Source organism: Pseudochaenichthys georgianus, chromosome 18, assembly GCF_902827115.2.
Source record: "Pseudochaenichthys georgianus chromosome 18, fPseGeo1.2, whole genome shotgun sequence".
Lineage (NCBI taxonomy): Eukaryota > Metazoa > Chordata > Actinopteri > Perciformes > Channichthyidae > Pseudochaenichthys > Pseudochaenichthys georgianus.
In genome coordinates, this window is record NC_047520.1 from 21,693,650 (window position 1) to 21,708,921 (window position 15,272).

At 41.2% G+C, this 15,272-nt stretch overlaps 1 long non-coding RNA gene and 1 pseudogene across 1 annotated transcript; both read left to right on the top strand.

Annotated features, from left to right (window-relative positions):
- The first annotated feature begins 847 nt into the window (after positions 1 to 847).
- LOC117463539 (glycogen phosphorylase, muscle form-like) overlaps positions 848 to 15,272 on the top strand; it is a 47,759-nt pseudogene continuing 33,334 nt past the window's right edge.
- LOC139435712 (uncharacterized) lies at positions 2,873 to 4,366 on the top strand. Its single transcript, XR_011644925.1, has 3 exons — positions 2,873 to 3,550; positions 4,105 to 4,164; positions 4,247 to 4,366. It is a non-coding gene; the product is annotated as an uncharacterized lncRNA (long non-coding RNA).

Here is a 15,272-nt window from a genome sequence, read left to right on the forward strand (position 1 = left end):
TCACTGACCTAAGTCCTATAAATAGAGCTCTTGATGACAACGGAGGAAACTGCCCACTTCAACAAAGACCTTGAAAAGCTAGAAGTGGACCTTGAATAACTGTGTGAGAGATTTAATACAAGTTTGGCTAATTTCACAACAGAAAATGTAATTTGCTTGACAAAGATTCTGATCCCTAGTATATTAAGCTGACCTTTACACCATTACATTACTGTTTTAAGGTTACACATTAACTTCTAAGTTAAAGAAGTTGGACCTTTTTTTCAAATGAGTATTTGTTTCTTTAACTTAACCACCGTTAACCAACTTGTTACATTAATTAAAAGCATATATTAAGTGTCCACCTCTCAGTTCCTTCCTCTATTTGCTTCTATGGATTTAATAACCTCACATTTTAAGACTTATTAAAACATGTTTGGTATAGTTCCTAAGTTTACTTTCAACTCAATGATAATTGGAGATGAGAACAGTTTGTCCAGGATTTGTATCCCGAGGATGCTGAGATGCGGCAAGTTAACCTAATCAGTGCCGTAAATAAAGCAACTTTGACGTGAACATAAAAGCACTCTGTTGCGATAGGCTTTAGTCACACACTTCCTAATTGACTAAAATAATTTCAGACAACCATGCAGTCATCGCATTTTAAGGATTCGTTTAGCTGAAAATAGCAACGGCTTGAACATATATAGACATAACTTACTAATCACTGTGTTAGCAAAGGAAAATACCAAAATACGTAACATTCAGGCGTGTGACGCACTTACAAATCATTCGGCTTTTATTTTGTAGACCCCTAGACCGGAAACGCTAGCTTGTCACTGGGTACGTGAAGTATATAAAACAGACTTGACCGTCACGTACTACCGGCTGGCAGTGTTCAGAGGAGTCAGAAGAAGAGTGGGCAGGATTTCGGGTGACATTTAAATTTAAAAAATAATCTAACATTAAGCATGGCCAAGCCGCTGACAGACCAGGACAAGAGGAAGCAGATTTCTGTAAGGGGTCTGGCCGGAGTGGAAAACGTTACCGACCTAAAAACTAATTTCAACAGACACCTCCACTTCACCCTGGTGAAAGACCGAAATGTGGCCACCAAACGGGACTACTACTTTGCCCTTGCCAACACCGTCCGGGACTTCCTGGTGGGCCGCTGGATCCGGACGCAGCAGCATTATTATGAGAAAGACCCCAAAGTAAGATGCCGCAGTCCTGCACGTACACACACACACACACGCACGCACACACGCACACACACAGCTGACATGAGAGCAGTGGGAGGGGATGCTCTGTGCTGCAGTAATAAAACTAGTGACTGTGTGAGTGTTCGCGTGCTCTTTCTTCTTTCTTCCTTTTATCCATTTATAGTAATACCCAGTGCTTTGTGTTCACGCATATTGAGTGAGTTTGAGAGCAGCGTGTGTTGAATCTGCACACTGACATGTCCTATGTATCAAAGCTGTCTGTTACATAATGTTCTGCTCGTGCATCTGCCATGATAACCTTCATCTGATGTGCGCCATCAGGACAATGCACGGCCTCGGTGCGTCAAATGTCTGCAACATAGTGATGTGTATAGGTAGTGGCACTATAGGTTGAGAAGACTCAACTGGTTGTTGAAATGTGTACAGTATTACGAAACGCCCTCCTTCCATTCATCCATCCTCGGTAACACACACTGCGCATCACAAAATGGCCTCACACTGGGATATGGGAATACCCTCAACCAAACCCACTGAGGTTCAGCCCCTCTGCACAGGGCCCAGCTTCATTGTTACTGCTACAGGAGGCTGAATTAAAGTGCCCTCATCTGGTTATTAAATTACGCAAAAGATGCACCAGTGCCCGGCGTGTTGGAAGAAGAACTCAGATCCTTTACTTAAGTACAAATACTAGGGTCTTAAAGTACTCTATTCCAATTACAAATTCTGCACAATGGCCCATTTCAGAATCATTTAAGGTACAGAAATATTTAAGTCTGTTTCAAGAGTCAAAGCACTTGTTGCAGAATGGATTATACTATTATGTTTATTATATTATTCGGTTTTTATACATGTAAGAGCATTATAGTATTGTATTTGGTCAATTTGGAGCAGTTTGTAATGTACGGTGTCATGAAAGGCGCCCTTAAATAAAATGTATTATAATTATTATTATTATTATTATTATTACATACTGTGTAGTTTAGCAGTACAGTACTGCATCAGTATATGCGTTTATGTACAAAGTAACTGAGTGTTAAAATAAAGGCCAATAAAGAGACTTTAAATGCAAATACTCTATTAAAGTACAAACATGTCAAAGTAGTACTTATGTACAATAGCTGAGTAAATGTACTTAGTTACTTCCCACACACCCTGCTGCAGTGATCTGATGCCCTGTCTGGCATGCACTTCACAATTAATCCACTGAAAGTCCTATGTTCAGTAATCCTGTCTGCTGCACGTCCTGTTGTTACCGCCTTTTGTGGTGCTGCCAGGCTTTTTTCATTGCTTCAAATAACTCTTTAAAATTCCAGTGGTCATCCTGAAATGTCTCCAAATATGGGGACATTTGATTAAAAAGAACATTGAGTCTTGGCTCATGATCAGCATCCTATCTGAGATGGCAGGTGATGCAGCCTGATGCAGCGGCATGAGGGCACTTTTAAGAGGAAGGACATACATTCTAAAGAGAAGTCTGGTGTTAATGCGTATTTCTCTTGTCAACAAATCCCATTTAAATAGAAAAACTGATCTACTAATAATTATTGTGTCTCTCAGAGCCTGGTATATGTTATTCCTTTCTAAAACTATTAGATAAAAAAAACATCACGTAGCCCCCCCCCCCCTCCCTGTTGCAGTGGTTGCATGTTCCTTCATTGAACACACTTGAGTTTATTTTGACATGCATACACTGTTCTGCACCTACAAATACCCAGCAGAGCACCAATGGATTAATCTGCCACTGAAAACATGAAATTGTAAGCTGTTTTCAATGTGCGCGCAGTGAAAACAGAATTATGCTGCATCATCCTATTAGAGGTTAAACGTCTCTGCCAGGTCTGGAGTTAGTTGCAGTGTCACACATAGAAGTGAAGTGATTAATTTATTTCAGCAAAGTACACATACTGTACCTGTTATACACAAAGCGTTCTGTCCTTAAAGTGAAGGCCTTTTAAGATTTGGAAGTAGAGACTCTCCCCTCTTATATAAACTAAACTGTTGTCTCTCCACCACATACTGCTTTGTGAGCTTTACATGACCTCCAGCAAGTGTCACACAGCGCAATGTCAGAGAGCCAAACGTGTTTCACATGTCCACGTCCAGTATGCCGTTATTCACTATCATCAGTGCTTATGGCGCCTGTGTTAACTCACTCTCAGCACTGTGAACAGACATCGTGCTGTGTCACATGTTTCAGGCAGAGCCGTGTAATAGAAGAGTTACGACATCTCCGTTCACTCCAATGCACCAGTTTTTTACAGCAATGGCGGATCGTGGAGCCTCTCAATAGTTCTGCGGCTAGCAGTCTGGTTGCAGCATAATAGACCGCTCGTGATGGACTTTTGAAGGTAAGAAGACGTTTAAAGATTTATATTGCGGATATTATCAGAACATCTGAATCAAATCAACTACACGTGTATTAAAGGATGTCAGTGGATTATCCCTTCAGTCAGTATATTTAATGTTTACAGATAACAGATTAGGCTAGTATGCCGTTAACTAGCACGTTAACCACGAACAGCCTATTAATCCGTTCTCCTCATGTTATTTCCTCCAACGTTGTGGAATTAGAGAAAAGGGGCTTCTTAACGTGCTTTTATCCAGGTGGAGGGAGTTACATATTAGTTAGATATAACATTGGGGCGTGTGATTGTAGTGGGTGGAGGTGGTGAAGTGAGGATATCCATCTTGGAGTTCAAGCTAGTATAATATAGTTAACGTTACACAATAATAAGGAAGAGAGCTATTTGTGTGATGCATCGCTATCGATATGGATTTAGAGTGGATATTTGAGACTTCTAAACAGTAAACTAACACGTAACTTATGGGTGAGTGTTTTTAGCAGAGTCATATTATGTCTTTGTGATTCTGTTGATTATTACCTGTCTGTATTATGTTGCAGCTCAGCTGATTTTGGATTGATGGCAAAGGGAGAGGGACTTAAGTGAGAGTGAAACACAAGGTAAGTTTAAAATAGGTCGGCAATTTCCCATCCTATAGGTTGCTAGATGTATCTAACCCTTTCTCCTGTCTCCCTCTCTCAGCACAAGAACAATGGAGCCTGAAGACCTGCAACGAGACCCTCACCCTGAGTCTCAACTCCCAGAGCTTTGCAAGCCTCTCCCTGTTCCTTATTTTTATTAAACAGACGTTAAGCTTCTCAATGGTGTGGTCTTCGTTTTGTGAAAAATATGATTACCTCACATAAGTTGTTGCCTTTTGTGATAGTTAAATTGCTCCTGCTGACTTGAGCCAGACATTCTTTCCTCCTCTCTGTGTCAGTGGAGAAACCTTACATTCATACTCCTTTGTCTGAGCGCTTGGAGCACCCCCCAGCTGCACAGCAAACCATGGGGGAGACTATATGCCGGACAACACGGAGGAAAAGGCACAGACAAACTGCATGATATGCTATTCAATGTTTATTGAATTCCATTTATTTACTGTCGGTTGACGATCATTGATAGGCACCTGTCGGTCTCCTGTCCTTTCTGAAAGTCATAAAGAAGGCATTACTCATGTAGATTACTTATGTCCTTAATTACCAGGGGATTACTGAAACCACCATGAATTAAAGAAATTGTAGAAATGAATCTAATCTGAATTTTGAAACCTTCCTTCCCTCCCTCTAAATATATCAAACATTAGGAAGTGATGCTCCTGACTACCATTCAAGTTTAAGAAGATAATATTTGTTTTAAACTATTCAAAGCAATAAACAACAGCAACAGGCTCTGTAACCAAGGCAACGTTAGCCTAACATGTATATGTTAACAGGTAAGATAGCTGTTCACACTGTATATTTTCTGCTATTTTATTTCTATTTGAGATGTTTACATGTTTACATGTTTAATTCTAGTCTTTTAACTGTCTTATGTGCAATGCCTTGTCTTTTGCTGCTGCAAAGCAAACATTTCCCAAATTGGTATCAATAAAAGTACTTCTTATTATATCTTAATCCTCAAATATTAGCAAATTTAACTTTTTCAAATATTGATGTAACTACATACACATTGATATGTTGTATAAATATTCAATCAATCAATGTTTATTTATATAGCCTAATATCACAAATGTTACATTTGTCTCAGTGGTCTTCACAGTGTGTACAGAACATCAGTATGACAATACGACACCCTCTGTCCTTAGACCCTCTGTCCTTACACCCTCTGTCCTTACACCCTCTGTCCTAAGACCCTCACATCGTACAAGGAAAAACTTCCGGCGAAAACCCTCAGTTTAAAGGGAACATGGGAGAAACCTCAGGGAGAGCAACAGAGGAGGGATCCCTCTCCCAGGACGGACAGACGTGCAATAGATGCCGTGTGTAAATTGAAGAGATAATACATTTGCAACATAGGTAGTCCAAATGTTTGGAAATGCATGTGTGTATAATAGGAAGATGAATCCACGAGGATATCCATCCAGGACCGATGATCCAGGACCACAGCCACGACTCGCGATCCAGGGCTCGCGATGCAGGACACAGGACCGCAGGATCATCCATGACTCCGGATCCCGACGTATATAGACACCAAAAAGAAAGAAATGTGGGGAAGCTGGGTTAATGGGAACATGAGAGTACACGGGTACAGACAGAGAGAAGGAAGAAGGAAGATGTCCCCCGACAAACTAAGCCTATATCAGCAAAACTAGGGACTGCATCTAATCAGCCCTAACTATAAGCTTTATCAAAAAGGAAGGTCTTAAGGGTGACATGTCATGCTTTTCCGGTTATCACCCGTCCCCTTGTTGTTATGAAGGTTTTTATGCATGTAAACGGTCTGCAGAGTCAAAACCCTCAAAGTGCACCATGTAGGGAGTAAAACTCTAAAACAGAAAATATCTCCCCAAAACGCCTCGTTGGAGATACGTCATTGTCCATTTGATTCTCCGGGGACATCATGATGTCATGTGGTCCCCGGAACGAAATGGACCAATCCGTGGAGCCGTTACGTTACGTCCGTGGAGCCGTTACGTTAAGCCCCCGCTGATTGGTCCAAATTGACCAATCCACGGACTTCCTCACACACTCAGTGCAGGCAGCTCTGCTGATCTCTCCTCCCTGGCTGCAGGCTGATAACAGACAGTTGGGATCACGGCGAAATTCTCTCTGCAGACCCATTCTCACAGCGTCTATCAACCTTTTTCTTACTCAATATCAAGCCACACTTATTGTTTTTACTTCGGCTGTGACTTTGTGTGTGCTCAGGGTGAGTTTGGCTGTGTTTCGCTGTGTTTCGGAGCACACTGGGCTCACAGGGAGGGGGGGGCAAGAGCTGCAGCGAGCCGTTTAGTGGAGAGAGTGAATACACATACTTTACAGAGATGCATATGCGAAACCAATGTGAGTTTGGAAAATTGCACAGTATAAATCTATTCTAGTAGACCTCAACAATGGAATTATGATCAGTGGAAATGGCCATGACATGGGACCTTTAAGCGCACTCGTAAAAACGGATAGGGTGTCTGCCGCCCGAACACAAACTGGAAGCTGATTCCACAAATGTGGAGCTTGATAAGAAAAGGCTCTGGCTCCCATTGTACTTTTAGAGACTCTAGGAACAACCAACAACCCTGCATTCTTGGAACGCAATGCCCTAGTAGGACAGTAGGGTATAATGAGTTCTTTAAGGTAAGATGGCGCCTGACCATTAAGGGCTTTGTAGGCGAGAAGAAGCATTTTAAATTCTATCCTGTGTTCTACAGGGAGCCAGTGTAAGGCAGCCAGAACAGGAGTAATGTGGTCCCTTTTCCTAACTCTGGTTAGTACACGAGCTGCAGCATTTTTGGTACTCCCTGATAATAAGGAGTTACAATAATCCAGCCTTGAAGTAACAAATGCATGGACTAGTTTCTCTGCATCGTTTTGAGGCAAGATATGCCTGATTTTTGCAATGTTACGTAGATGGAAGTAGGCGGTCCTTGAAATTGATTGTATGTGGGCGTTAAAGGATAAATCCTGATCAAATATAACACCAAGATTCCTTACAGTCTCACTGGAGGCCAAATTAATGCCATCCATAGTTGGTATATCTTTAGATAATTTGTTTCGTAGATTCTTCGGGCCAAGTACAATAACTTCAGTTTTGGTCGTGTTTAACATCAAAAAGTTTAAGGTCATCCACGTTTTTAAGTCCTTAAGGCAGTCTTGAATTTTATTTAGATGATTAATTTCATCAGGCTTGATTGATAAATATAGTTGAGTATCATCCGCATAACAATGAAAGTTTACAGAATGATTCCTTATAATATTGCCTAACGGAAGCATATATAATGTGAACAAAATAGGTCCGAGCACTGAGCCCTGTGGCACTCCATGGCTAACTTTGGTTTGCGTGGAAGATTCATCGTTGACACGTACAAACTGAGAGCGTTCAGATAGATAGGACCTAAACCAGCCTAAAGCAGTTCCCTGTATGCCAACTAAGTGCTCTAGTCTTTGCAATAGGATATCATGGTCGATAGTATCAAATGCAGCACTGAGATCGAGCAAAACAAGAATAGAGACAAGTCCCTTGTCTGAGGCTATTAGAATGTCATTTGTGACTTTAACCAGAGCTGTCTCTGTGCTATGATGTGTTCTAAAGCCAGACTGAAAATCTTCAAATAAATCATTGTTTTTTAAGTAATCACACAACTGTTTTGCGACCGCTTTCTCAAGAATCTTTGAGAGGAACGGAAGATTAGAAATAGGTCTATAGTTGGCTAAAACCTCTGGATTGAGGTTGTGCTTTTTAAGAAGCGGTTTTATCACTGCTACTTTGAATGATTGTGGAACATAGCCTGATAATAAAGACATATTCATAATATTTAATAAAGAAGTGCTAATTAATGGAAAAACTTCCTTCAACAGCTTAGTTGGAATTGGGTCTAACATGCACGTTGATGGTTTAGAAGAGAGAATCATTGAATGTAATTGTTCAAGGTTAATGGCTGAAAAGCATTCTAGTTTACTAACTAGTGTAATATTAGAACTTACATTTTCGGGAGCTGTTGATAACACTATACTGGTCAAAGGCAAGAGGTCATTAATTTAGTTTCTAAGAGTAACAATTTTATTGTTAAAAAAGCACATAAAATCATTACTACTGAGTGCTATGGGAATAGAAGGCTCAATGGAGCTGTGGCTCTCTGTCAGCCTGGCTACAGTGCTGAGAAGAAATCTTGCATTATTCTTATTCTCATCTATTAATGAAGAGTAGTAGGCTGCTCTCGCTTTGCGCAGTGCTTTCTTATATTCATTGAGAGTAATATGCCAAATTAAACGAGATTCTTCAAGTTTAGTGGAACGCCATATCCTTTCAAGTTGTCTCGACTTTTGCTTTATTTTGCGGGTTTCGGCATTATGCCATGGAGCTAATCTATGTTGTTTTATTTTCAATTTGATCAATTTGGGGTGGTGTACATTTTGTATAAGTTTCCTCCCCTACATGCAGACATGCTATCGAGTTAAGTATTAGTGGAATCTCTTCCTTAAATGTGGCTATGGCACTAACAGATAGGTTTCTGCTGCAAGAGCTTTTGACTAATGCTTTGTAGTCTCGTAACAGTACTTCAAAAGTTACTAAGAAATGGTCGGATAAAGCAGGATTTTGCGGTTCGACTAATAGTTGCTCAATTTCAATACCATAAGTCAGAACAAGGTCGAGAGTGTGATTATAGCAGTGGGTTGGTTTATTTACACTCTGACAGAAACCAACAGAATCTAATATAGAGTTAAATGCAACAGTAAGGCTATTTTTATCATCGTCAACATGAATATTAAAGTCACCTACGATAATTACTTTGTCTGTTTTAAGAACCAAAGTTGATAAAAACTCAGAGAATTCTGATAAGAATTCTGAATAAGGACCTGGTGCACGGTACACTGTAACAAATAAGATTGGCTGCAAAGTTTTCCAGGTCGGATGCGTAAGACTAAAAACGAGCCTTTCAAAGGAGGTATAATTTAATTTTGGTTTAGTATTGATAAGTAAACTTGAGTCAAAGATTGCTGCAACTCCACCTCCTCGGCCCGTGCCTCGAGCAATATGAGTGTTGATATGGCTGGCTGGAGTGGCCTCATTTATGCTGACATATTCTTCATGTCTCAACCAAGTTTCAGTGAGACAGCATATATCAATATTATAATCTGATATTAAATCATTTACCAATATTGCTTTAGATGCTCGAGATCTTATGTTTAAGAGACCACATTTAATCTTCCTGTTGTGTTGCACTGTAGTAGTTGTTACATTTACTTTTATTAGGTTATTATGTATGACACCTCTATTAGGTTTTACCTTAAAAAGCACTTTGAATTGCCTTGTGCTGAAAGGTGCTATATAAATAAACTTGCCTTGCCTTGCCTTGCAAATCAAAACCTTTATTCACTACTTATTACCAAAAATCGTAGTTCTATCTCCGGTAATCATGCATTCAAATGTCCCACCACGAACTTCCGGGGAACTATTGAGTCTCCCTGAACCACGTGACGATCAAGCATTTTGGTCCTCCGCTGACGTAACTCTTCTCTCTATATGGCGCTGGTTTCAGGGTTTGATCTACTTCCCTGTGAAGTGTGAGAGATATTGTTGGAGGAGCTTCCAGCAATAGCCCTGCCGTTGTAGCCTCGGACAGCAGCTGTTGTTTGCTACTATAATGTTGTTGCAGAGCCATCAGGGACACCAAATGGGGCGTGTGTGTTTTATTATTAGTAGTCTTTGTGCTGGAATTCGTGGTGTCCTGTATAGTGCTGTGTTTTGTGTATTTTCTTATCCTGACAAATTGTGGAAGAAACTCTAGATATCAAACTGGTAAAGCTTGAAATAATCTTAATTACTTTATTAATGCTTGGTAGCATGTGCATTTAATCCAGGTGTAACTAAAGTCTAATTTAAGTTTTGAACATATTTTTTGTCATAAATCCGTTTCTCCAAAGTAACTTAAGGTATTACATAAATGCATTGGAGTAAAATTACAAAGTAGCATAAAATAGAAATACTTAAAGGGGACCTATCAAGCAAAATGCACTTTTGTACGTCTTTTATACATGAATATGTGTCCCCGGTGTGTCAAGGAACTCACCAAGTGTCAGAAAACACAACTCTCTCTTTTCCTCCATACCCAAATCTCTAAAAACGGGGCGGCAACGGATCTGATCCAGATTTGAAATGTTTTGATGTCAGAAACGAGGAGCTCCGCCTATATGGGCAACTCTCCACATATCAGGAGGAGACAGCCACGGCCATTGCCGCTCGAAAGCGCTGGAGGCGCTGTAGTACATATGCCAGGCCTGTAGGTGTAGTCTGCCACAAAAACAGGGCTAAAAAAGAGCAAATAGAGCGAAATGAGGCATGGCTAAAATGCATGATCTGTTTGGTATTTTGGAAAAAAAACTTTGCCTACATGTTTTATATAGGTATGGCCCTACAATATATTATTCAAATATAGCATGATATGTCCACTTTAAGTTAAGTACAAGTACCTCCTAATCATTCATTACAGGTAGGGTATGTAAGTTTGAGAAACCGGCTCGAGATACACTTGTTATATTCCATAGCAATGAATATCTGAAGTGCTTTGACAAAAAATCCATAACAATTTCATCTGTGGAAGCCGTAGTACTGTAAAAAAGCACGACCAATCATCTGAGCCGGCTAAAGTAACTGGATGGCCTACCTGCCTGTCAGCCTTCCATCTGTGCACAAACTTATCTCGTGCCCTCATTGGTCATGTGCGCGTTCGTGTGTGTTGGAGGAGGGGCTCTGTGAGGAAGCAGTTTGTAATGTACGGTGTCATGAAAGGCGCCCCTAAATAAAATGTATTATAATTATTATTATTATTACATACCGTGTAGTTTAGCAGTACAGTACTGCATCAGTATATGCGTTTATGTACAAAGTAACTGAGTGTTAAAATAAATGCCTATAAAGAGACTTTAAATGCAAATACTCTATTAAAGTACAAACATGTCAAAGTAGTACTTATGTACAATAGCTGAGTAAATGTACTTAGTTACTTCCCACACACCCTGCTGCAGTGATCCGATGCCCTGTTTCAAAATTTCAAATTCTAGCGCACTCGAGCCGGTTTGTCCAAAATTACCTACCCCACCTTTAAGTATAGTACTTGAGTTGATGTAAAACTTTACACCACTGTCCAGCTGTATTTCTGGTATAAATGTAAAGAAATCCAACATTAACAGGTTTTTCTCTTTGTTTCTCTGCAGCGTGTCTACTACCTCTCCCTGGAGTTCTACATGGGCCGGACTCTGCAGAACACCATGGTGAACCTGGCCTTGGAGAACGCCTGCGATGAAGCCACATACCAGGTTAGGCAAAGGACAAAAAGAACCCCATAAGAAACCCAAATGAGGGACTTTGCCAAACCAATAGCCCCTTATTATGAGAGTCACTCCATATGAGTTCACACACTCAGCTCCACAGTGATGGAGGGGAATAACAGGATGACAAAATGCTTCTCATAAAGTCATTTTACGATTGAAACTATACTGTATAGACACCCAGCCCTACACAGGAGCATTACGGCCCGTCCACACAGCGGCGTGCGCTGACGCTTGCCGGCGGGCGTGTCTGAAACTCGACCAACAACCAATCACATGAATCTCCCGCCCCTGACACACAAGCAGCGGTTTGATTGGCGAGAGCTTGTACTGGCATATGGTTCGATTGGCTGACGCCTCGCCGAGGCGTCAAAAGTTGAACATTGCTCAACTTTTGCAGCGAGCCACGCCAGCTACGCTCTACGTCGCTTCCCACGATGCATTTCGGCTAAAAGTGACGTCACCCCATTCAAAGTGAATGGGGAAGCGTCAACGCACGCCGCTGTGTGGACGGGCCGTTAGTGAGGGCCTACCCCGATGAGGAGTCAAATCCTGGTCATCCCAAAGGTGTTGGATGGGGTTAAGGTCCGGGCTCTGTGCAGACCAGTCAAGGTTTTTCACACATAACTGGAAATACTATTTATTTAAGGAGCTTGTCATGTTAAAATGAAGTAAAAGGAAAGACAATCTTGTAAAATATTGAATCCTGTAGCAATACTATTCCCTTACATGGGAATAAGAGGCTATAACTGTTATCTTCACAGGGGTGTCCATATGCTTTTATCTATTCAGTACTGGAAATGCAGAAATCTTCAGAAAACCATTGTCATGATCTGACAACCAGATTCTACATTTGTCTCTAACTGAATTTTCAATGGGTATTAGACAGCTGACTTGAACTAGGAACCAGGAGATGATTCCTTTTTAAATGTACTCTCTGAGGCGATGAAGGTAACTGTAGTGTTAACAGCAGTGTGGATGTGTCCTTCAGCTGGGTCTGGACATGGAGGAGCTGCAGGACATCGAGGAAGATGCCGGTCTAGGCAACGGTGGTCTGGGTCGCCTGGCTGGTGAGTTCCTGCCTCCTCCTGATTGGCTGCTGACAGACATTGATGTTTAGTGTTGTGGACAGCCTTGTCTCATGCAGCGCTCCCCCCCCCCCCCCCTTGTTGTTTCCTCAGCTTGTTTCCTGGACTCCATGGCCTCTCTGGGTCTGGCTGCTTACGGATACGGCATCCGCTACGAATTCGGCATCTTCAATCAGAAGATTGTTGACGGCTGGCAGGTAGGTCCAAGTTATGGTGCTCTGTTTGATTGAATCTATGTTGCTTAAGATTGTAATCTAGTGGAACAAAAAGGTAATTTAAAACTCAAATGTATGGAATGAACACAAATGCACATCAGAATAAGCACTTTCTTGAACCCAATGCCAAACTGTGGTGGCCAATTGGTGGGGAATTTTTGGTGGACCAAAAGTGACCTTTACAGCTGCTGGTTGCATCAGCTGTGACAATGGGTGTTTCTCAATCTCGAGTAAAGCTGCTCCAGAGCCACTATTTCAAGCATACTACGTCATCGAGTGCCGCCGAAGTACTGTTCCAATGTCCAGCATACTTGGAATTCTACCGAGCCCGGCGTACTTCGTAGCGAGAAATTTCGAGGCTGCACATATGTAGACTTCGCGGTCTTAAAATCCCCACAATGCTTTGCGCATGGACCAATTTCCCCAAATCTGTGGCGGAAAATGTAAGACGGGGCCTCTCATATGAAGCACACCTGCACACTTGCTGGCCTGTTCCACTCTTCGTTTTCCGAATGCCAGGAAGTATTCTTGCCTCGCTTCTGAAGCAAGTGACTCAGAAGACATGTGCTACCAAGCAAGCGTACTCGACATTGAGAAACACCCACTATATGTGCATACATCCACACGTGTGGGCTGTGCAAACCCACACCAATGACAAACGAACTCCTTAATACCATGACTTTAAAAAGTCCTACAAAAACCTGTTCTTGAGTGATCGAAGTGGGCGGGGCAAACATGTAGGGGGAGGGGAAGTCTCATGTATAAAATAAGAGTGCAATAATGCCTCCTACTGGAGTTTACGACAAACAGTTCTCAAGTCTGGCCACGGTACATTCCTTTTTGTTATTGGCTGCTCTCACTGCCAGATCCCATTTGAGCTAACTGTCATGACAGACACATTTCGGTGACAAGCCAAAATACAAAAAGTCCTGATTTTTCTTAATGTGCAAAAAGAAAAAGTACTCATTATGTAAAATTGCCCATTTCAGATTAATATGAATAGTATTATCAGCTAAATGTACGTTAAGTACTCATTATGCAGAATACATTTTTTCACCGGATTACATTTTATTACATTATATTTGTATTATATTAGGTTAGGGTTAGGGGTAGGGTTAGGGTAATGTTGTGAATAGTGGCCTATGGTGGTGGTGGGGTTATGGTATGGGCAGGCGTATGTTATGAACGACGAACACAGGCCACTCGATTCACAACATTACCCTAACCCTAACCCTACCCCTACCCCTACCCCTCACACCAGATACTGACTGGTTTTCGGACCCCCCCAGACCCCCCCAATAAAGCAAAACTGCACGTTTCAGAGTGGCCTTTTATTGAGGCCAGCCTAAGGCACACCTAGTGCTGAGTACCTGGACTCACATTCAGGTTCAGGTCCGGACTCAAGTCCAGAGGTTCAGGTTCAGGTCCGGACTTATAAGTCCGGACCTGAACCCATGGCTTGTGTCAAGTTGTATGAGTAACTAAAGTGAACTTATTGTGAGCTAATTATCAATTGAAAATTAACTCATAATAAACTCAAATTCAAACTCGTCAGGTTTATTGTGCTCCCTTCCAACTTGTGTCTACATTTCTCTACAAAGTACAAATGTAAAAAAAAACACTTTTTGCCACTTAGTCTACAAATGACTTATGACAGCAACTACAGTGAACTACTACAAAGTTCAAACGTTTATTTCATTTACCAAACTAAAGTAACCAAACAGTCCCTGAGCTGACTGAGCCTAAATCCCTAAAACGTTGCTGAAAGGTAGAGTGTAGAGTAGACTATACGCATTACACTGTTACACACCTACTATACAGTATAGGCTACACTGTAGTGGCTGTACAGTCAGAGTGTACTGTACTGTCTGTACACCATGTATTTTCTACAACTCTACATGTGTACATTATACAGTACATACTACATACATAGTGATGTACAAACATACTGTTAGAAATTAAAATCAATGTTGATATGGTGTAATTTTGAATTAAATACACTATTTAATTTAAATCAGTTTTATTCTGAAAAAACCGGAAGTTCACACTATTAACTTTTATTCTGAAAATTATTCACTTCCGGTTAGCATTAGCATGTGGCGAAATGCTACGTTTTCAAACCGTGAATCAAAGGTGAAATGACATGTGATGTTGTACACTGAGCACACTGGGATTAGCACTCATTTATTGACGCTGAATAATGTTTATCAGGGAATGTTTAAATGACCACAGAAACCAGAATAGACGTAAGTGCTAGTTCTTTTGCGAGTCCAAGTACCGGTTCCCGACGTTCCGGTTTTAACCGGACTTGAACCGAAACTTTTTACAAGTCCAGTACCGGTTCGGCGTACCGGTACGCAGCACTAGGCACACCTGTGCAATAATCATGCTGTCTAATCAGCATCTTGATATGCCACACCTGTGAGGTGGGATGGATTAT